Genomic DNA, 21743 nt, shown 5'->3' with positions numbered 1-21743 from the left:
GGACCCTTCATTTAACACTGTTAAATGGCATTGAAAAGTTGGAAACCTGCTGGGATATACCCTCATTCCCCTCTATTCCAGGCAATCAAGTTCTAACCTGTTTAACCTATCGCTATAATTATTTCCTGAAACACCAGCAATGTCCGTGTAATTTTCCCGGCACGCTTTCACGCTTATCGATATCTTTCCTCCCAGTAGCTGAACAGGACTGCACACAATTCTGCACATTTGGAATCACGGTGTCTTTTACAACTCTGGAATTAATATCCCAGACCCTGGTCTTAATAGCCTGCGTTATAAAGGTCAATATGCCCAAAACTCTCTTTACGACTCTGGTGCTACCTTAAATGAATTGTGGATCTGTAACATCCATGGCAGGACAATTAGGTTCAATCAATGTCACGTGTCCAGACACTCCTGTGCCTAACGTCACTTTATGGACATACATTCAATATCAGTCTCCGTATGTCCAGACTCTCCTGTGCCTGACGTCACTTTATGGACATACAATCAATATCAGTCTCCGTATGTCCAGACACTCCTGTACCTGACGTCACTTTATGGACATACAATCAATATCAGTCTCCGTATGTCCAGACTCTCCTGTGCCTGACGTCACTTTATGGACATACGATCAATGTTTTTAAACGACCATACTTTAAGTATTGTGTTTTGATTATTACAAAAGCGCCTCTTTCACCTCAGACGGTTGAGGAAGTTCGGTATCGGCCCCCAAATCCTAAGAACCTTCTACAGGGGCACAAATGAAGCATCCTGACTGGCTGCATCACTGCCTGGTAGGGGAACTGCACTTCCCTTAATCGAAGAACTCTGCAGAGAGTGATGCGAACAGCCCAGTACATCTGCAGTTGTGAACTTCCCATTATTCAGGACATTTACAAGGATATGTATGTAAAAAGGGCTCGGAGGATCATTGTGGACCACAGTCACCCGAGCAACACTCTATTCCAGCTGCTACCATTCGAGAAACTGTACCGTAGCATTAAAGCCAGGACCAACAGGCTCCGGGACAGCTTCTTCCACCAGGCCATCAGACTATTTAACACGCTGATTTAAGTGTACTTTATAACATATGGACTGTTCAGTTTATTATAAATTATTTCAAATTACTTTGTTTGCATATTGCACATTTAGACTGAGACGTAACGTAAATATTTTTACTCCTCATATTTGTGAAGGATGTAAGAAATCAATTCAATTTAATTCAATTCAATTTAAACTTGCTCATCGTGCCTTATACATCCCTATACAAATCAATGGCATGAATAGTGAACTACAGAGGTCTCGACACTGACACACACATCCCACTCGTCACAGGCTTCCATTCGCTAAAACCATCTTCAATCATCTCCCCCTGCTTCTTATTGTCGAGCCCGGTGTGAATCCACCTCGCCAGCTCCCCGTGAATCCCACGTGACCGAAACTTCCCGATCAGCGACCATGTGGGATCTTGTTACAGAATTTACCAAAGTTCAGTTGAACAACATCACTGCCCAACTTCACCGAAATCCCTAGCTAACTCTTATATAATCTCCAAAATACTTGACAGATATGATGTCCTATTGGACAGTGTAGACGGTGATTTCCCCATAACCAACGCCCAACCGCCCGAAACTTCAGCTTCACTGCAGACTGAGAAAATTCTGATCCCAGCTGTAGAATTACCAACCTGGACTGAATCCCGTAAACTGCCAGTTCCATATCATCAGAGTCACCAGCCCAATATTATCACCCATACAAAGACGCCTTGGTGCCGGCAATTTGCCGTGGAGTTCCTGCCAGTTCCGATTCACAAACTAAAGTGGAATTGGAAGCTAATGACCCTCTGCCGAAGCTGGTGCTCAGGCCGTTTCCCCGGTCTGAAAAGAGGATACAATTCAGCCTGACCCCAGCAGCTAAACCGAGCACATTTGATCTCTATGTCATCGCTGTGTGGGATCTTCCCCAGCAGAGCTACTGCCATGTTTCCTGCAGCGTAGCAGGAACAAAATGTAAAATTATAAAGTAGTAAATGTTGTGAACTCAGTACATCAGACTACATCTCTGAAAGGACAAATGGTGGAAGACCCAGTTCCAGAACTGAGACTGTCCAAGATGCTGCCGATCTGCTGAGCGTTTCCAGTATTTTCTCCGACTTACTTTAAATTTCCTGCAACTGTGGTATGTTCTCCCTCTTAATTTTAATGCACAGATAGTAACTGATTGCCACCCTGAACTGTAAATTCTACCCCACCTCAACCAATTTGTTAGTTCTGAGTTCATTCTGACCCTGGTGTAGTACATCCCACACAGTCAATGCTCACAGCATCCTTTCCTCCCACTATCACTCTGTTACATTTGCTCCGAGGCCACTGTCTCTACGCTGAGAGGCGGTGACCACAGAGCGATAAAAATGTGCGACACCTCTTGCAGCTCTGGCGAGCAGTTACCCTGGAAACGGAGGAAATGTCTCACCGAATTTAACCGAAAAAGGAAATAACAAACTCAACATCAAATACTATGACAAAGATTAACACTGCAGCCATTATGTAACGGGGAAACTAAAATTGTAATGGCTGCTTGTCCAATTAAATCGCTGGTATTTCTAGTTAAAAGAAAAAAAAATCCTGGAAAAGTTGCAAAACAGAACTTCTCAATGAAGACAAAATTTGAAAGAGAGATTGCTGAAATATATCATTGCGGCAATGGGATACAGGCTGGGTAGAGGTTTGAACAAGATGGTTGATAGATATCATTGAGGTGGTGGGATACAGACTGGACAGAGGTTGAACAAGATGGTTGATAGATATCATTGAGGTGGTGGGATACAGGCCGGACAGAGAAGGAACAAGATAGTTGATATATATCATTGAGGTGGTGAGATACAGACTGGACCGAAGTTGAAAAAAAGATGTGCAAGGGATGAGCAGATTGACCAAGTGGGAGAAAGAATCAAGTGCCTTCTCTGATGGTACTCTAGCAATAAACATATTGAAATAATAGTACACACTACTAGATAACAGATTCAAATATAACAAAGCTAGAACAAACAATAAGAACTTTGGTATATGTCCTTTTCTACTCTACACACTTTATCAATGCTCCGCAGAAAGTACCCCATCCCATTACTTCACATCTTCACTGCTCTTCCTTTAACTGAATGAAATAGCGGAGAACTGTGGACACAGCTGAGCACATCATAGAAACCAACCTCCCCTCCATGGACTCTGTCTACACTTCCCACTGACTCAGTAACGCAAACAACATAATGAAAGATCCCCACAACCCTGAACATTCTCACTTCTTACCCTCCCATCGGGTTGAAGATAAAATAAAACAGAAACATGCCACCGGGCTCAAGGACGGTGTCCATTCTGCTGTTATAAGCGAAAAGCGTGATGAGTGGACTCCTGACCTCACAGTCTAAATCGATGTGACCTTGCACCACATATCTACCTGCACTGCACTTTCTCTGTAAACAGAATGATTTGTTTTTCCTCAATGTACTGCTGTAATGTACTGATCTGTGTGGAGAATACCGGAGACACGATTTTCACTCAACCTCTGTACATGGAAAACAAAATAAAGATTCCCCATTTCAATCGTGTGGGAATATTAGACAGCCTGGGTTGCGCCTTTGGAAATTCCGGAGGGAGTGTACACATTTCCGAGAAACCCAGATAAATGAATTAATAGATTAAAATAAATGATTAATGAGATAAATTAATTCTCGCATTAATAGGGCCAGATATCGGGAAACGCTGTCAGCATTTCGGCAAGTCGTAGCAATGGAAAGAAGATGGAATTTAACTTCCTAGTCCCCCGAGAGGACGTGAAAGATCTGGAGCTCACTGTCCTGTCTGAACGGGGAAAGATGGAACTACTCATACACGTGGAAGAGTCTGCCGAGGGCGCGATTACTCTGTTTAACCCTCGAGTCTGCAAGAACACAACGGACCGAACGGCCGCTCACATTGTGCTGCAAATAAGTAAAACTATTATCGACCCCAGGCGTCGATCCAGGTGAAGTTTGGATCCTATAAAGGGCCGGGTGATGGAGGTAAAGTTCACTAGGAACATCTTAATGGATAGGTTCAGTCTCGGCATCACCACCTCATCCCGCTCCTGGGACCAGAACACCAGGGGCTAAGCGGATGCTCTTCTCAGGCGATTCGGTGAGAAGGTCCCATAACCCGGAACGACCACGACTGGCTGTGTCCAGGAAGCGGGACGAGGCCGCCAGTTTGAGGAAGTTAACGGGACTCTCTGCCCAACATCAGGCTCCCCTCTCACGGGATCGGCTTCAGTACTCACCGATGGAAAAATGTCGGTCGCGTTTACCCCTAGTGACCGGCCTCAAAACTGACCTATGAGAACTTGATCAATTTGTCCCGCAGACAGTGATCGGTCCACCTGCTCCCCGCCGACGACCCGCTTCAGCAGTGAACGGAAAGAAAGCCACCGCCCATCCGGAGACTGTGAGAGCGGGGGCGGGGCCTCGGAAGCGAAAACCTGAGATGCTGCAGATCTGCGTTTGAAATGGGAGAGAGAAAAGAGATCACGTGACTGGTGGAGGGTTTCCCACCTGAACCGGTGTCTCTACTCCTCGCCCCTCACACACTGCCCGACCTACCTGCCGCAATTTACACGTTATTTCATATTTACACCAGCTACATTTTTAATTTTTTCCTCTGTATCTTCCCCGTCGTCATCGCTCCACCTCCCGATTCTCAGAGTATGGGTTCGATTCCCATCGCGGTCCGATACACAATTCCCATCTGAAAAGGAATTGTGCAGGTTTCATTAGAAATCACTTCTATGTTTATAAACGCTTTTATTCTATTCACATTCCTCTGCTCTCACTGGACAGGAACACTGAAACATCAAGTGAGAAACAGCAGGAGGTGTACGGGTAGGTGTAGCACTCACGCAGTATGGAGGGATAAGTATCTGGAGGAAGATTAGTGAGGAGGGATGAATGAACAAGGGAATTGTGGAGGAAGTGATCCCTGTTGACCCCTGTTTGTGACATCCTAAAGAGATTTGCATGAATGCAATCCCTACATTCATTAGTTATCTCATTATTTGAACATAAACATCATATATTCCATACAGTGAATGCTCAAGGCATCCGGGCCTCCACACCGGCTCCTGAGGCCACTGAGGGGCGGTGACCAGAGAGTGATAAATATGTTCAACACTCTGCAGCTCTGGTGGGCTGTTACCCTGGTGATGGAGGAAGTGGCTCAACAGAACTAATTGAAAATAGGAATTAAGGAATTCAACCTTTCTTTACTGCCCTGTTAACGGTCACAAAATATCTTCCGATGTTCAGTGTGCCGAGCTATGCATGGAGCCGAAAAAGATGGAAGAGATTTTCAACAAATTCTCTATGCCTGTGTTGCCTTGGGAGACAGGAAGAGGCAGTAGAAATGACGAAAGCCAGTCAAGTCGTGGATTGTGCACGGATTACACAACAGGTGCTTGCTGTCCTGAGGTGAATTAGGATGGATAAATCCCCAGGAACAGGGTAGAGACTGCTGGAGACCTATCGGACACGGATGTTGCTGGTATTTAAGGAGTGGAGTCACAGGGGTAGGTTGAACAGGTGAGAAAGTTCAACCAGTTTCCCTTAAGCACAGGAAAATGAGGGGAGATGCTAGCAGGGGTTCTCGAACTTTTTTGTCATGGACCCCAACCATTAACGGGAGGGTTTTTGTGGACCGCCGGTTGGGAATCCCTGCTGGAGTTATCATGTTAGAAATAGGAGCATTTTGGATGGGTACACGGATGAGGGAGGCACTGAGGAATATGGTCTGCGTGCATGTGGATGTGTCCAGGCAGAAAACAGAACAGACTAGATGGGCCGAAAGCTCTGTTTCTGTGTTGTAAGAAACGAACTTAAATTGAATGTCCCTGGGGAACAATCCTTGGTATATTTGACGGCATCAACAGCGTTGCAGACTACGTTTGGAAAAATACCTTTGACTGTACCAGTGATGCCCCCCCCCCCCGTGCTCTGAACAATGTTTCGAGACACCCAACACAAACCAGCCACGAAAGCTACCCCTCCTACGTTTGAATAGATTGCAATAGACACATTTAATATCCGAGAGATGGATACGATATACATCCTGAAATTATTTTTCTTCGCAAACGTCCATGAAAACAGAGGAGTGCACTAAGGAATGAATGACGGTTAAATGTTAGAACCCCAAATCCCCCCAAGCTCCCCCTCCCATACATAACCAGCAGGAGAGCAACAACACCCCGCCCCCACCAGCAAAGTAGCATCGGGAACTCCAACAGAACACTCAAGCGTGCAGCAAAGCATCAATAAAAATACAGACTTGCAGAACCACAAAGACTACTCGGTCACCCTGTAATTCGACATAACTCTCTCTCTCTCTCTCTCTCTCTCTCTCTCTCTCTCTCTCTCTCTCTCTCTCTCTCTCTCTCTCTCTCTCTCTCTCTCTCTCTCTCTCTCTCTCTCTCTCTCTCTCTCTCTTTCTCCCCTCCCCCCCAAGAAGGAGAAAAGGTGTCAGAATTTCACAGGTGAGAGCCACTCTCTGTAACAACAGTGAAAGGACTCTGCAGAGGTTCAACTCCTGAGCGGCTGCCGGGCCAGAAATCATCCCAGGCCGAGTGATCCGGCAGTGTGCACACCAACTCACTGATCACTTCACGGCCATTGTCAACACTTCACTAATGCAGGCTTCACATCGGCCAGCATCATCACTGCACCAGGAACTCTACACCTTCAGAACCAAACGACTACCACCCAGTGGAAATGACAACAATCATCACGAAGAGCATGAAACGGCCGGTAATGGCACATATCAAAACTCCAATCCTGCCACACTGGTTACGCACCAATATTCATACTGACAGAACCGCTCTGCAACAAACTCCAACTCACCCATCTAAATACAGCCCTGTGCAACTGGGTGTTGGACAACTGAACCATCCGGCTTCAGAAAGTCAGGTTGTAGAACTGCTCCTCACTTCCAATCATCCTCAACACAGGCTGTGTGCTGAGCCCATTGCTGTACACTCTGTTCACACATGACCGCACGGCCAAACACCCGGGGAATCACATTGTCAAGTCCGCCAGCGTTACGACAGTTGTGGGGTTCATCAGATATCAATGAGATGACATATAGAGAGAAGGGCTAAAGGCCTGGCACACCTCTACCCACAAACTCACCCCACCACACCCTCATTACCACGAGTTTAACATTTCCTGGCACTCACCATATGAACAGACACACCTGTGCCTAACGTCACTCTATGGGCATATTACCAATGTTTTAAGCTATGATGTGTGTGTTTTTATATAATTCTGATATTTATCTCTCTGTGATTTTTGTTCCTGCATGTGATCTAGAGCAACAATTACTTCGTTCCCCTTTACAACAGTTTACTGGATTGACATTAACCAATACTGAATCTTCAACTTTGGGGAAAATACCACGACCAACCACATTGTCTATACACCCTCCTGATTTTATAAACTCTGACAAAGTTACCCCCATTCTCCTGTGGAATGAAGATCCAGCTCGGCCAACCACTCCCTATAACTCGGCCCTCTAGTCCAGGCAGCATCTTAACCAATCTCTTCTGCGCCATCTCCAGCTTGATGATGGCTTTCCTACAACAGCATGGAAAAGAAAACTGTACATAATTCTCGGTGTAGTCTTACCAACAATTTATACAACTACAATATAATGCCCATAATCGAGAACTCAATGCCCTAACTGATGAAGGCCAGCATGACTAAAGCCTTCTTTTCCACCCTCTGTACATGCCCGTCCACTTTCAGTGAACTGTACACTTGTACTCCCAGATCGCTCTGTTCCACAACACTCCATGCCCTCCCATTCATTATACCAGTCCCACCATGGTCTGACTGCCCAAAATCACTATCTCTCACTTGTCCAAGTTGAAATAATTTGCCATTTCTCAGCCCATCTCTATAATTGACCCAAGGTCCCCTTGAAATTCATTACAACCTGTTGCAATATGAAAGAGACTTGAAAATTTAGTATCAAACTTGATAACGGTGCCAGGTAAATTTATGTCTAATCAATGGCATGAATAATGAATTATAGAGATCTCAACACTGACACGCACATCCCACTCGTCACAGGACTCCATCTGCAAAATCCAACTTCAGTCATCATCCTCTGCTTCCTGTCATCGAGCCCGGTGTGAATCCGCCTCGCAAGCTCCCCGTGAATCTCACTTGACCTAACCTTCCAGATGAGCTGCCATGCAGGATCTTGTTCGATGTTTTACCAAAGTCCATTTAGACAAAGTCACTGTCCTACTTCATCTATAATATTTGAGAGATATGATGTCCCTCTGGTGAGGTTGTTCGGGATTTCCCCGAAAAAGTAGGAGGCATGGGATCCAAGGAGACCTAGCTTTGTGGATCCAGAACTGGCTTGCCCAGAAAAGGAAAAGAGTGGTTGTAGACGGGTTATATTCTGCATGGAGGTCGCTGGCCAGAGCTGTGAATGAGGGATCTGTTCTGGCACAACTTCTCTTCGTAATTTTTATAAACGAATGAGGCAGTGGAGGGATAGGTTAGTACATTTGCTGATGAAACAAAGTTTGGGAGTATTGTGAATAGTGTGGAGGGCTGTCAAGGCTGTCGAGGTTACAGCGGGACCTTGATTGGATGCAAAGCTGGGCTGAGAAGTGGCAGATGGAGTTCAACCCACATAAGAGTGAGGTAGTTCACTTTGGTAGGTCAAATATGATGGCAGAATATAGTATTAATGGCAAGACTCTTGGCAGTGTGGTGAATCAGAGGGATCTTAGAGTCTGAGTCGATAGGACACTCAAAGCCGCTGCGCAGGATGACTGTGTGATTCAGAAAGCATATGGTGTACTGGCCTTCATCAACCGTGGATTGTGTCCAAGAGCCAAGCGGTAATGTTACAGCTATAGAGAATCCTGGTCAGACCCAACTTGGAGTACTGTGCTCCGTTCTGGTCATCTCACTACAGGAAGGATGTGGAATCTATACAAAGTTTGTAGAGGAGATTGAGAAGATTTTTCGGGATTGGGGAGCAAGCCTTATGAGAATAGGTTGAGTGAACTTGGCCTTTTCTCCTTGGACAGATGGAGGATGAGATGTGACCTGATAGAGTTGTACAAGATGATGAGAGGCATTGATCGTGTGGATAGTCAGAGGCTTTTTCTTAGGGGTGAAATGGCTAACACGAGAGGGCACAGTTTTAAGCTGCATGGAAGTGGGTAGAAAGGCGATGTCTGGGGTAAGGTTTTTGTACGCAGACAGTGGTGAATGCGTGGAATGGGCTGCCGGCGACGATGGTAGAGATGGGTAGAGTAGGGGTGTTTTAGGACACGTTTGGATGCGTATATAGAGCGTAGAAGAATAGAAGGCTGATAACCCTAGGAAATTTCTAAAGTAAGTTCGTGTTTGGGGTAGCACTGTTGGCCGAAGGCCTGTGCACTCTGCTGTAGGATCTCTATGTTTCTATGTTCTCAGTTCATTCCATACAGTAAATGCTCACAGCATCCTTTCCTCCCACTATCACACTGTTTCATTTGCTCCTGAGGCCACTGTCTCTACCCTGAGAGGCGGCTAACACAGAGCGATAAAAATGTGCAACTTTTCTTGCAGCTCTGCTGGGCTGTTACCCTGGAAACGGAGGAAGTGGCTCACCAAAAATAACCGAAAAGGGAAATCACAAGCTCAACATCGTATGCTGAGTTTCATTATGACAAACGTTAACACTGTAGCTATTTTGAAATGAAGAATCTAAAATTGTAAAATCTGCTTTTAACGTTCAATTAATCCTCGAGTAGTTCTAGCTAACAAAACATGATCAATGCTTAGCCAACAATAATATATTAACCGCTGCCGGAAATATACCCAGTGACAGCCTCAATCACCATCTGTGGCAAGAAACTCCACAGATCGACCACTCTTTGACTGAAGAAGCTTGTTTCATCTCAGTTTTAAAGGGAAGCTTGTTTATTCCGAGGCTGTCCTCTCAGACCTGTGACGAGATCATAAGGTTTATTCAATATGGACTGTGCAATTAAAAAGAGAGCGGATGTGTGTCCATAGATAGATAGATAGAGAGGGAGAGAGAGAGAGAGAGAGAGAGAGGAGAGAGAGAGAGAGGAGAGAGAGAGAGAGAGAGAGAGAGATGAGAGAGAGAGAGGAGAGAGAGAGAGAGAGAGAGAGAGAGAGAGAGAGAGAGAGATGAGAGAGAGAGAGAGAGAGAGAGAGAGAGAGAGAGAGAGAGAGAGAGAGAGAGAGAGAACCGAGCAGCTCGTGAGTTTCAATGGTTACGGAAGGGCGGAGCTATATAACAGACAGCAGGCGTTCGGAATGTGCGGGATATGTACAAGGTCAGCTGGGTTTTCAGACAGACACACGGAAGACACAGATGGATATACAGAGAATATAGAAGAAATAGATACTGCATGAACTTTGAATGCCCACGAAAGGGTGGGTTTTGCTCGCAGTGTGATAAAGGGGTGACCAGTGGAAAGCTATCGGTGTGTTTAATCCTCGCCTGGATTGACAGCTTTACTACGTGAAGACGGTACCCCTTTTGTGCGGTCACAGTCGGTGACTTTAACAGAACTTCAGAGGACAACTCGACGGTATCGGCTTACTGGGAAAACAATTCACCTCTCTTTCTCTCCCCTCAATTCTACTCAACTCAATATCACGAACTGAACTGAATTCATTCCTATGCCATCCAGCATTTTGTGTGTGTTGCTTGAATTTCCAGCATTTACAGATTTCCTCGTATTTGTGAATGTGGACATAGGAAGCTACTTTACATAACAAGTAGCTACTTGTTGTGTAAAATGCCAGACATATCAAAGAAGCAATCTGTAGTCTCGTTAGACTCTGTCTGGGTTGCCTCATTTAACTGGTTTGGACCAGTCAGGGTGTAAAGATACGAATACACAAGGCTGGGGTGGGCAGAGCCATGAAACAAATGTTATTCCTATACCACAGTAAGACTGTATCATTTACCACCTAAGCTTGAAGAAGTTTGGGGTTTTATATTTACACAGTTATATATGCATAAACTCTGCTAACCTGTTTGATTTATTTGGCTTTATTACTATATTACGTAGATACTAATAAATAGTGTTATGTTTGTAGCAATACGAGACTCCAGGAGTGTTCCATTTCTGATGGTTCTTTTAACCCGTTACGTGACAGATCACAGACTCTCCGTCTGATGGAAACATCCTCCCTATATTCTCTGTATCCTGGCTGTTCAGCATTCTGTTGGTTTAAATATGATCCCGTCCACCTCTGTACTTCTGAAATCCATAGAGTACAGGCCCAGAGTCATCAAATGTTTGTCAGACAGAAACCACCTCATTCCTGAGATTACTCTTGTGAACCACGTGAGCAACAGTTGTACTGAACACATTTCCAGGAACAACAGGAAATGTGTAACCAGGATAACTTACCGGGAAAAAGTTGCGGTTTCTTTACTGTTCCACTAAATATCACCAAACATGCGCATGTGCACAGGTCCATTTCCAGAGGAACAAAGTTAGCAATTTGGGTTCACAACTTTTCGCCAGAATGGCTTCAACTATTTTCCATTTTTGGTGCAGATTTCCAGCATCTTCAGATTCTGCCTGATTTTCACCGATTGACAGACAGGTGACAGTGGAGGGCGGGGTGGATTTCCAATCGTAGATTGAACACCAAACTCACGGGTCTATTGCTACTGTTACAAACACGGAACAGCCCGTACTCACAGCTTCTTATTGTAAGGGATGGGATGGAAACTTATCCTCGCCTCAGTATTGTAGTCATTACTTCCAAAGGAACTCCAGAAACAAACATCTGGGCCCAGACCAGAAATACTCGCTCAACACCTCAGAACCATATTTGATCCCCAAGTCTATTGTACTTGGATCTAAAACTGTGATATCTCAGGACCCAACCTCACAGCGTCACAGAGCTGAATCTGCCACTCACCGACCCCCGAATCCTCACACATCGTCCCCACATCTCACAGTGTGTGGTGTAATCAGAAATTTCCCCACAGCCAATGCCCAGCGCCCCGAGGCTTTTGATTCATTCTGGAAGGAGGAACATCCAGCCCCCATCTGTGGATGTACTCACCTGGGTCAAATCCCCGATACTGACAGCTACATAGGCCCAGTGTTTCCCAGGATTACAGCTCAAGCAGCAACTCGCAATGGACTCCTTGTTGTCAGTAATATGCTGCAGTGTCTCGGCCATTCAGAGTTCAAACACGAACACTCCGACATCAACTTGCGTCAGAATGGGAACCTGATGAACCTCTGACTGGGCCAGAGATCGGGCTGGAAAACCTGGGCGCGGGGCAACAGCAGGCGTGTATAATGTTTCACATTGTCTCCACCAGATAAACTGAACACATTTTATCATTATCCTATTGTTAAATGAGATCTTGCCCAGCACAGTTGCCCGTCACATTTCCTGTAGGCTAATAGGAATAAAACGTTTTAAATGTAACATTGAAAGTAAAGTACTGGAAACTCTGCACATCAGATTCGATGTCTGGAAAGAGAAACTGTAGGAAACCCAATGTCGGAACTGGTATTGTCCAAGATGCTGCCCGATCTGCTGAACGATTTTTTTTAACTTTAAACAATGCACAACTATTAGCTAATTACAACATATTTATGACGGCCTGAACAAAGTTGCACAAATGTAATGCCAATATTCATTCGATTTATCTTCAATCCAATACAGGGACAATGCAGTCAATGCAAACAACATCCTTCCCACCCCACTGTTAATCTTCTGTTTCTGCTACCAAGCCTCCTTCCGACAAAGATTAAGATGGTTGATATATATGATTGAGGTGATGTAATACAGTCTGGACAGAGGTTGAACAAGATGGCTGATATATATCATTGAGGTGGTGGGATACAGGCTGGACTGTGGTTGAACAAGATGGTTGATATATATCACTGAGGTGGTGGGATAAAGACTGGACAGAGGTTGAACAAGATGGCTGATATATATCATTGAGCTGGTGGGATACAGGCTGGACTGTGGTTGAACAAGATGGTTGATATATATCACTGAGGTGGTGGGATAAAGACTGGACAGAGGTTGAACAAGATGGTTGATATATATATGATTGAGCTGGTGGATGCAGGTTGGACAGTGATTATCCCAGATGGGCAGGGAATTGAGTTGATTTTATTACTTACATCCTTCATATACATGAGTAAAAATCTTTACTTTACGTTTCCGTTTAAATGTGCAATGTGCAATTTATAGTAATTCATAATAAATAGTATGTTCAATAATAGAACACAGAAATACGATTTTGTCAGCATGAATTAATCATTCTCATAGCTTGGTGGAAGAAGCTGTCCCGGATCCTGTTGGCGTCCTGGCTTTTAAGTTGCGGTACCGTTTCCCACATGGTAACAGCTGGAACAGTTTGTGGTTGGGGGTGACTCGGGTCCCCAGTGGTCCAAGGTGAAAGAGGCTCGGCTGTGCCTTTTTCACCACACAGCTGGTATGTACAGAACACGTGAGGTCCTCGGTGATGTGTATGCCGAGGAACTTGAAGCTGTTCACCCTCTCAAACCCAGATCCACTGTTATCAATAGGGGCTACCCTGTCTCCGTTCCTCCTTTAGTCCACAAACAGCTCCTTTGCTTTTGCGACATTGAGGGAGAGATTGTTTTCTTGACTCCAGTGTGTCAGGGTGATGTCCTCTTTTCTGTAAGTTGTCTTATTGTTATTTGAGATTAGGCCAATTAGTGTACTATCGTCAGCAAATTTGATTAGCTGTTTGGAGCTGTGGCTGGCAACACAGTCATGGGTGCACAGAGAGTAAAGGGGGGGGGGGGCCGAGGAGACAACCCTGAGGGGTATCTGTGCTAAGGATAAGAGAGACAGAGGCGAGGGTGCTCACTCTTACCACCTGCCGGCGGTCTGACAGTAAGTCCAGGATCCAGCTACACAAGGCAGGGTGAAGGCCGAGGTCTCTGAGCTTCTTGTCGATACTTCACGCCTTCGTATGTCTACTGCTCTGCCCATGTCTGCAAGGAACTGCAGAGAAACAAGCCTCCCCTCCGTGTAATCTTCCTACTCTTCCCCTTGTATCTGAAAAGCAGTCCATGCACTCAAGGATCCCACAATCTGGAATATTATTACTGCAAACCAATGCCTAAAGGCGTGTACCACCAGGCTTAAGGACGGCTTCCTGTCTGTGGTTATAAGCCAAATGAATGATAAAATTTACCCGACCTCACAATGTAACTCGACGTGACCCTGCACCATATGTCTATCTGCACTGCACTTTCTCTGCAGCCATAGTGCTTTGTTACAGTTATTGTTTTGTCGTATATCAGCTCAATGTACTGTTGTAATGTATCGACCTGTGTGGATGGTACGTCAGGGAAGATTTTCACTGTATCTCAGTACTTGATAAGAATAAAAAAACTCCCAATTTTAATTGTGTGGAAATATTAGACAGACTGCGCTTCTGCTGTAGAACCACAGAAGGAAACTGAACTGTTGTCACTTCTGAGGAATGCAAATAAATAGAAAAGGCTTCAAACTCGCATTCCGATCTGCGGTAACTGGGATCAGGTGACCGGTGGTGGGTCTCCCATATCAATATCAGAATCAGGTTTAATAGCACCGGCATATGTCATGAAATTTGTTGTCTCTACGGCAGCAGTAGAACCTAATTCATAACAATAGATTTTAACAATAGTGATTTAATGTAAGAATATACAGATTACATACTAGAATTATATGATTATTACAATTTTTTAATGTAATAAACTATTTTAGTTGTGTGGAGTGTTTGACTGACCTGGTTGTTGCTTTGGAAATTGTGGAGTGAAGCTCAACGAACTATACACATTTATGAGAAGCTCAGAGAAATAGAAAAGGCTAAATTCTCACATAAATGGGTCAGACACCCAGAAACATTTACTGCACCACAGCACGACAAAACAGTGGAATGAAACATGCTGAAAATATTGCAGAAAAAAACATATTGTCCACCACAACGACAGGACGTGACAGATCCGGATCTCACTGCCTTGTCTGAACGGGGAAAGATGAAGCTACACGTACACGTAGAACAATGATCCGCAGATGCAGCAGATCTGCAGAAAAACGTGAACAGGAAACGGGATCAGGTGACGGGTGGAGGGTCTCCCACCTGAACCTGTGACTCTGCTCCTCGCCCCTCACACGCTGCCCGACCCATCCGCCACATTTCCCACATTATTCTATATTTACAACAGAACACTTTTACTTTTCTCTCTCCAAATTTTGCCCGATCCCTTTCCTTCCACCGCCAGGTCAGAGTCACGGACTCGATTCCCATCCCGGTCCGACTCAAAATTCATACCCAAACCAGAAATGTGCACTCTTATAAGGACTAATTTCGAATCACATTCCTCTGGCCTCACTGGACAGGAACACTGAAATCAAGTGAGAAACAGCAGCAGGAGACCATTCAGACCCTCTATCCATCAACAAGATGGCGGCTGCTCTCGCATCTCAGCCACAAGTTGCTGCTCGATTCTCATTTCCACGATTCCTTCGGCCTCCACACATCTGCCGGCCTCTGTTTTATGTGAGGACGATCACCGAGTCTTCACCGCAGTCTGTGGTGGGGATTTACAGACATTCCCTACACTCGGAGTGGAGACATTTCCCCTCATCTCAGTCCCGGACAGTCCACCCCCTTTTTCAGAGACTGGGATCCCTGGTTCAACCGGTAATGATGTTGTGCATTTCAATCTGTTCACCTCTCAGTCCTCGATTCTCTAAAGGAAAGGGTTATCACATTTGATCTTTCTTCATATGATGACCCCACCACTCCAGGGACCAGTCTGGCGAATCTTCATTGCTTCTCTATAACAAATACTCTCTAACCTCTTTGTTCATCCTCTGTGGAATTAATTTCCATCTTCTGCAGCCCCGTGTTGCCCCAACCACTCACCTCCCACCGCTGTCACTATTTCCACCTTCCCACCACCCCCCTCTCCTGGATCCACCTCTCACTCCCCAGCTCTTGCCCCATCCCCGCCCCTCACCTCTTTTCTCTGACTATTTCCCTTCCACTCTCAGACCAGAGGGAGGGTCTCGGCCCGAAATGTTGACGGTCCATTTCCCTCCACAGATGCTGCCCGACCCACTGAGTTCCTCCGGCAGTTGGTTCTTGGGTCTCTATAACCCTTGTTTGTATGGGGAACGGGATTTTACATCATAGTCCACGTATAATCTCAACAAAGCACAAATAATTGTCACTTTGCCCGGACCATCGGCCCCCCTTGCAGGTCAACAGTCTGCCGGTGTTTGCCCCCAATGTGGTGAATCCCTCTGCTCGACACCACCGTGGGCTCACACATTTCCACAGATGAGACCGTCCTGTCCCTGAAATACCCCCTCCCTCCTTCTTCTGCCGGAATCCCTCCACTGGGAAGTCATCAAGCGATGGGCCGAGCGGTCTCCTCCTTCCTCTCAGCGATACATAAGACTCCGACCGCTGGAGACGCTTCACAATCGTTCCCTACTTCCTTCGGAGGGAAATAGAAACAAATAAAAAATCGAGACATTTTCTTTGAGATTTGTTCCAATTTAACGGACAGTTCGAGCTGCAGCAGGCGACGGCCTGAGTGGCGGTAACGCCTTCTCGGCTGGTCCGCCTCCGCTATTTGGTGTAACCAGTGATTGACATCGCTACGCACCAATGGGAATAGCGCAGCCCGGCAATCAATTCAATTCCTCTATGGACTGTTGGGGGAGGGGGCGTCGGCTCGTGCTTGGTAGCTCAGCAGTTAAACCGGAAAAGGTCATCACAGCAGCGCGTGTGTGTCACGTAAGTTACCGTGCTCGTGACAGCAGATGCTGATCCGGGGAGACCGTGCGTGACGTCAGGCGCGTGGGGACTGCTGTGTGATGTCACGTCAGGGGGAGCGCTTCTATTTATTTATATTTATTTTGTTTCGTACGATTTGAAACAACAGTGTTAAATTAGGGTTTTACGGCTGAGTCCCCTGCTGTGCGATGTGAAGTCCTGTGCCCGGCTGTGCCGTGTTGTTGGTGGAGTGGGCAGCGTGGTGTTTGTCTCGAGTTGGGTCACAAAACCACCAGTGTTTCTAGGCAACACACACAAAATGCTGGAGGAACTCAGCGGTCCGGGCAGCATCCTGTCGAAAGGTTTCCGCCCGAAACGTCCACTGCAGTATCTTCCGTAGATGCTGCCATTGGATTTCCAGCATCTGCAGATTTTCTCTTGCGCGTGAAATGTTTCAGGGGAGGACTTTCCAGGCTGATCTGGTTTAGTTCAGTGCAGAATCTTGTGTTTTTTTTCATAAACAAAGTTTTTTTAAAAAACAATAATGCGAACCAGGGTTGCCAGGGGGGGTCTACACAGTTTCATAGTTAACGGAAGGCCTCTATTCCTAATGCGAGGTCCTACTATCTTTCCTTTCAGTTAGTCCTGACGAAGGGTCTCGACCCGAAACGTCGACAGCGCTTCTCTTGTTACGTACCCCGTAACTGCGTTGTCAAACCAGTAGAAATGGAATCTGTTTGTCGGGGTCCAGTCCGGTCCGGAATCCGCGTTCCGGGTCTTGATCCGGTCCGAGGGCTCCGGACTCCGGGTCCTGCAGTTGTCCCTCCCGTCACCCGTGAAATAGTTAGGACCCTTCTGGCTCAAGGAGGCACACTTGTGACTCATTGAGCTGCAGGTGTTTATAAGGGGCCTTGGGACTGGGACCAGGCGGGTGGTCGTGTTGTTCTGTTTCTCCGCCGGCTCCAAGCTCTTCTCTGCATTCTGTTATCCTGCCCGGCCTCAGATCCACTCCTCATCATGCTTCTCTGCCCCGTACCAGTACCGCCAGGTTGGTCCGCTCCCTCACCTTTCTTCCCATGCGCTGGTCCCGCTTCTCCGCTCGTTTGTTTTGTTCGCGCGGTCCCGCTGTCTGCCGGCCGTTCCCGATTTTCCTGCTATCATGGCTGTTGTGTTGGTCACCTTAGACCTATGCCGGTTCGTACCCTTTGCCTCCGTCGGGCAGGCCCGGCCGGTCTGCCGCTGCCCGGCGTAAGGTTCTGTCCCGTCCTCCTGTTCCGCCCGGACCCTGGGATTGTGCCCCGCACTCGCCTAGGGGTCCGCGTCGTGCCCAGTCCTCCGGTGTTTCCGCCTGGGAGGCGGCCCTACCCGGGACATATGCGGCCCGGCAAGGGAGCGCTCTCCTCTGCCCCGTCCTGCTTTTCCGCCCGAACCTTGGGATTGTGCCCCGCACCCGTTCCGCTCTGCCTGCCTGAACTCCGGGAGCCCGCTCCGCTCTGCCTGCCTGCCTGAATTCCGGGAGCCCACTCCGCTCTGCCTGCCTGAACTCCGAGAGCCCGCTCCGCTCTGCCTGCCTGAACTCCGAGAGCCCGCTCCGCTCTGCCTGCCTGAAACCCGGGAGCCCGCTCCGCTCTGCCTGCCTGAAACCCGGGAGCCCGCTCCGCTCTGTCTGCCTGAAACCCGGGAGCCCGCTCCGCTCTGCCTGCCTGAACCCCGGGAGCCCGCTCCGCTCTGCCTGCCTGAAACCCGGGAGCCCGCTTCGCTCTGCCTGCCTGAACCCAGGGAGCCCGCTCCGCTCTGCCTGCCTGTACTCCGGGAGCCCGCTTCGCTCTGCCTGCCTGAACTCCGGGAGCCCGCTCCGCTCTGCCTGCCTAACACTCTATCTACCTGAACCCCAGCTCTACCCTTTAATGCCATGGCATCCCCATCCTGTCCTCCCCCTAGTACTTCAGTGTCTGCGTCCTGCGTTTGGGTCCATCCGGCCCCGTTCCTGACACTGTTGGAGTCTGTAATTACTAGAAACTAATAAAGTTTATTAGTAAATTAAGTAATACAGTACACTAAATGCAAGGATATAAGTGTAACAGGTTAGCAGTGATAATATACACATATACACAGAAATGTGGGGATCGGAATCAGCCAAGCTCTATCGAAGTCCAGGGGTAAATGATCAGTCTTCAAGTGAAGCAGAGTTCAGTTCAGTTTAGTGTAGTTCGAGGTAGTTGTTGTGGTACCGTTTGAGAGAGAGAGAGAGATACAGCTGAAATTTCAGGCTAACCTTCCGTTGTCTTCTTGTCCCGTTGTGGTCACCGACTGTGACCCCTTCGTTCCAGATGCCACCTTTCTTCCGTGGTGAACCCGTCACCCAGCCAAGGGTGGGCCCACAACAGGTCCCCACCGGTCGTACCTTTACACCCTGTGAGCCTCTGGCCGATTCCCGCGAATCTGTCCTCCAAACTCCCACCGACTTGTGGGGGCACAATGCTCTCATCAGGGTCTCGTGGCGTGTCTCCTGTGTCTTAGCAAACCCACTACTTTATCCCCCCCCCCCCCACGATGGGGTATCAGCTGTCCATCAAACTTCACCACTTCCTTTTGTCTCAGCAGGAGTGTCACCGAGCAGTTCATGTTCAAAGCGAAAGGTCCGCGGCAGTATCAGTGCAGACGCCAAAATACTGAATCATGTCTCTCTCTCTCGTTATCTGTCTCTTATTAGCATTTTGGATGGCTCTCCCTTATCTCTCTCGTTAGCAGCATCCGTTCTGCAGCTCTGCTTGACTTCACACATAACACCCCCACCCTTAAATGTTTTTTTTTACCGGGGTTAAAAATTAAGGACATGACTGCACATTACAAAATACAGGCAGCCATCAGCTATTTGGCTAATACAGAGAACTTTAAACTTAACACCTGGATAGACAATCAGCAATCACATTTTCGGTTCCTTTTGCATGTTTTATCTTTATATCAGATTCCTGGTATCAGACTCCAACTTAACAAGCGTTTGTTTTTATCCTTCATGGTGGTCAAAAACACGAATGGATTGTGATCAGTGTAAACTATCAGTGGCTTCGTGCCGGACAAATACAAACAGAATGATTGACAGCAATTCCTTTCCCACAGTAGAATAATTTCTCAGATAGACATTGAACTTCTTAGAGAAATAAGCCACCGGGTGTTCAACTCCATCCTTGTCTGTCTGCAACAGCCCCGCCCCTGCCGCTTTGTCGCTAGCATCTGTTGCAAGGGAGAAGTGTTTTGAAAAGTCAGGCGCTTTCAATACAGGGTTGGTGACACAGTATCGTCTTCAGACTCTCGAAGGCTTGTTGACAAGGGTCATTCCACACAAACTTCTCGCTCCTCGGCAAGAGCTTAGTAAGAGGGAGGGCAATATCCGCAAAGTTTTTACAAAATTTCCGATAGTACCCCACCATCCACAAAAACTTTCTCAGAGCCCTCTTGTCCGTCGGGATGGGAACTTCAGAGATAGCCTGCACCGGTGAAAGCTGCCCCTGTCCTACCACATACCCCAGATATGTGACCGGAGCGTGGCCGAGCTCAGTTGTCGCGAGGTTTACTGTCAGATTGGCCTCAGAAGGTCGTTTAAACAGTTCCTCTACCGCCACAATGTGCTCATCCCATGTGTAACTCCAGACCACCAAATTGTCAATATACGCTTCTGTGTTCTTCAATCCTTTTATCACTGAATTAATCATCCTTTGGAAGGTCCCTGGGGCATTCTTCATGCCAAAAGGTAAGACATTATACTCCTATAACCCTGATGGAGTGACAAAGACTGAGATTTCTCTAGCCCTGTCAGTTAAAGGAACACACCAGTACTCTTTCAACAAATCGATCTTTGTGATGTACTCAGCACTCCCCACTTTATCGATGAAATCGTCCACCCTTGGGATGGGGTAAGCATCGTTTTTTGTGATGGCGTTCACCTTTCTGTAATCCGTACAGAATCGTATGCTCCCATCAGGTTTCGGGACAACCACACAGGGAGAGGCACATTCCGAGTGGGATGGTCTAATAATACCTGTAGCTAGCATGTGATCAAGTTCTTTTTCCACGAGCTTGCTCTTTTCCAAGTTCATCTTAAAGGGGTGTTGCTTAATAGGCTGGTCTGCAGTAACAATAACATCATGTACCGTCCCCTTGCAACGCTGCGGGACGTCCGGACATACATCTGCATGCCGGTTAATTAGCTTTATCAGCGGCTCGCTCTGTTCAGGGGTTAAGTGAGAGACCTTATCAGCAAGGTTGTTCAGAACAACAGAGTTCTCCAATCTGGTCGGCACCATGATTATCTTTTCAAGACGGGTTTTCCCCTTATCATTTGGCACCATAGCCTCATTTGCTTTTGTGACAGCACCGACCGTATCTGCCTTTTCATCGTGGTAAGCTTTTAGCATATTGATATGCACTAATTGATTTGGCTTACGTCTGTCCGGAGTTTCAATAACGTCATTCAAAGGGCCTATCTTTTTAATCACTTTGTACGGACCGTGGAATCTCGCCTGGAGGGTGTTGGTTATCACTGGAAACAGAACTAAGACCCCATCGCCCACCTGAAACATATGATCTCGTTCTCGTCTATCATACTACTGCTTCATTTTTGTTTGGGAGTCTCTTAGATTTTCCCTGGCAAGGTCACAGATCCTGCTAAGCCTATCGCGGAATTTTAAAACATAGTCAATCACATTGGCCTGTACTGCCGGGCTGGTCCATTGTTCTTTAAGTAAGGTCAGAGGTCCTCTGGGCCTATGACCGAAGGCGAGCTCGAATGGGCGGAACCCAATGACTCCTGAACCGTATCACTTACTGCGAACAGCAGGAGAGGCAGTGCATCATCCCAGTCTCTAGCGTTCTCCTGACAGTAAGTTC

The 21743-nt window shown here is 46.9% G+C and overlaps 1 protein-coding gene across 1 annotated transcript in view; it reads right to left on the bottom strand.

Annotated features, from left to right (window-relative positions):
- Nucleotides 1-4458, bottom strand: part of LOC140724376 (NLR family member X1-like) — a 36361-nt gene extending 31903 nt beyond the window's left edge. Inside the window, exon 1 of the mRNA XM_073038822.1 lies at nucleotides 4368-4458. The gene's annotated coding sequence lies outside the window, so the exon portion shown is untranslated. The remainder of the gene's footprint in view (nucleotides 1-4367) is intronic.
- Between the last annotated feature and the right edge of the window lie 17285 nt (nucleotides 4459-21743).

This window comes from Hemitrygon akajei, unplaced genomic scaffold (genome assembly GCF_048418815.1).
Source record: "Hemitrygon akajei unplaced genomic scaffold, sHemAka1.3 Scf000199, whole genome shotgun sequence".
In the NCBI taxonomy this organism is placed as follows: domain Eukaryota; kingdom Metazoa; phylum Chordata; class Chondrichthyes; order Myliobatiformes; family Dasyatidae; genus Hemitrygon; species Hemitrygon akajei.
The sequence above is the reverse complement of the archived record's forward strand: the minus strand, read 5'-3'. Positions and strand labels throughout refer to the sequence as shown.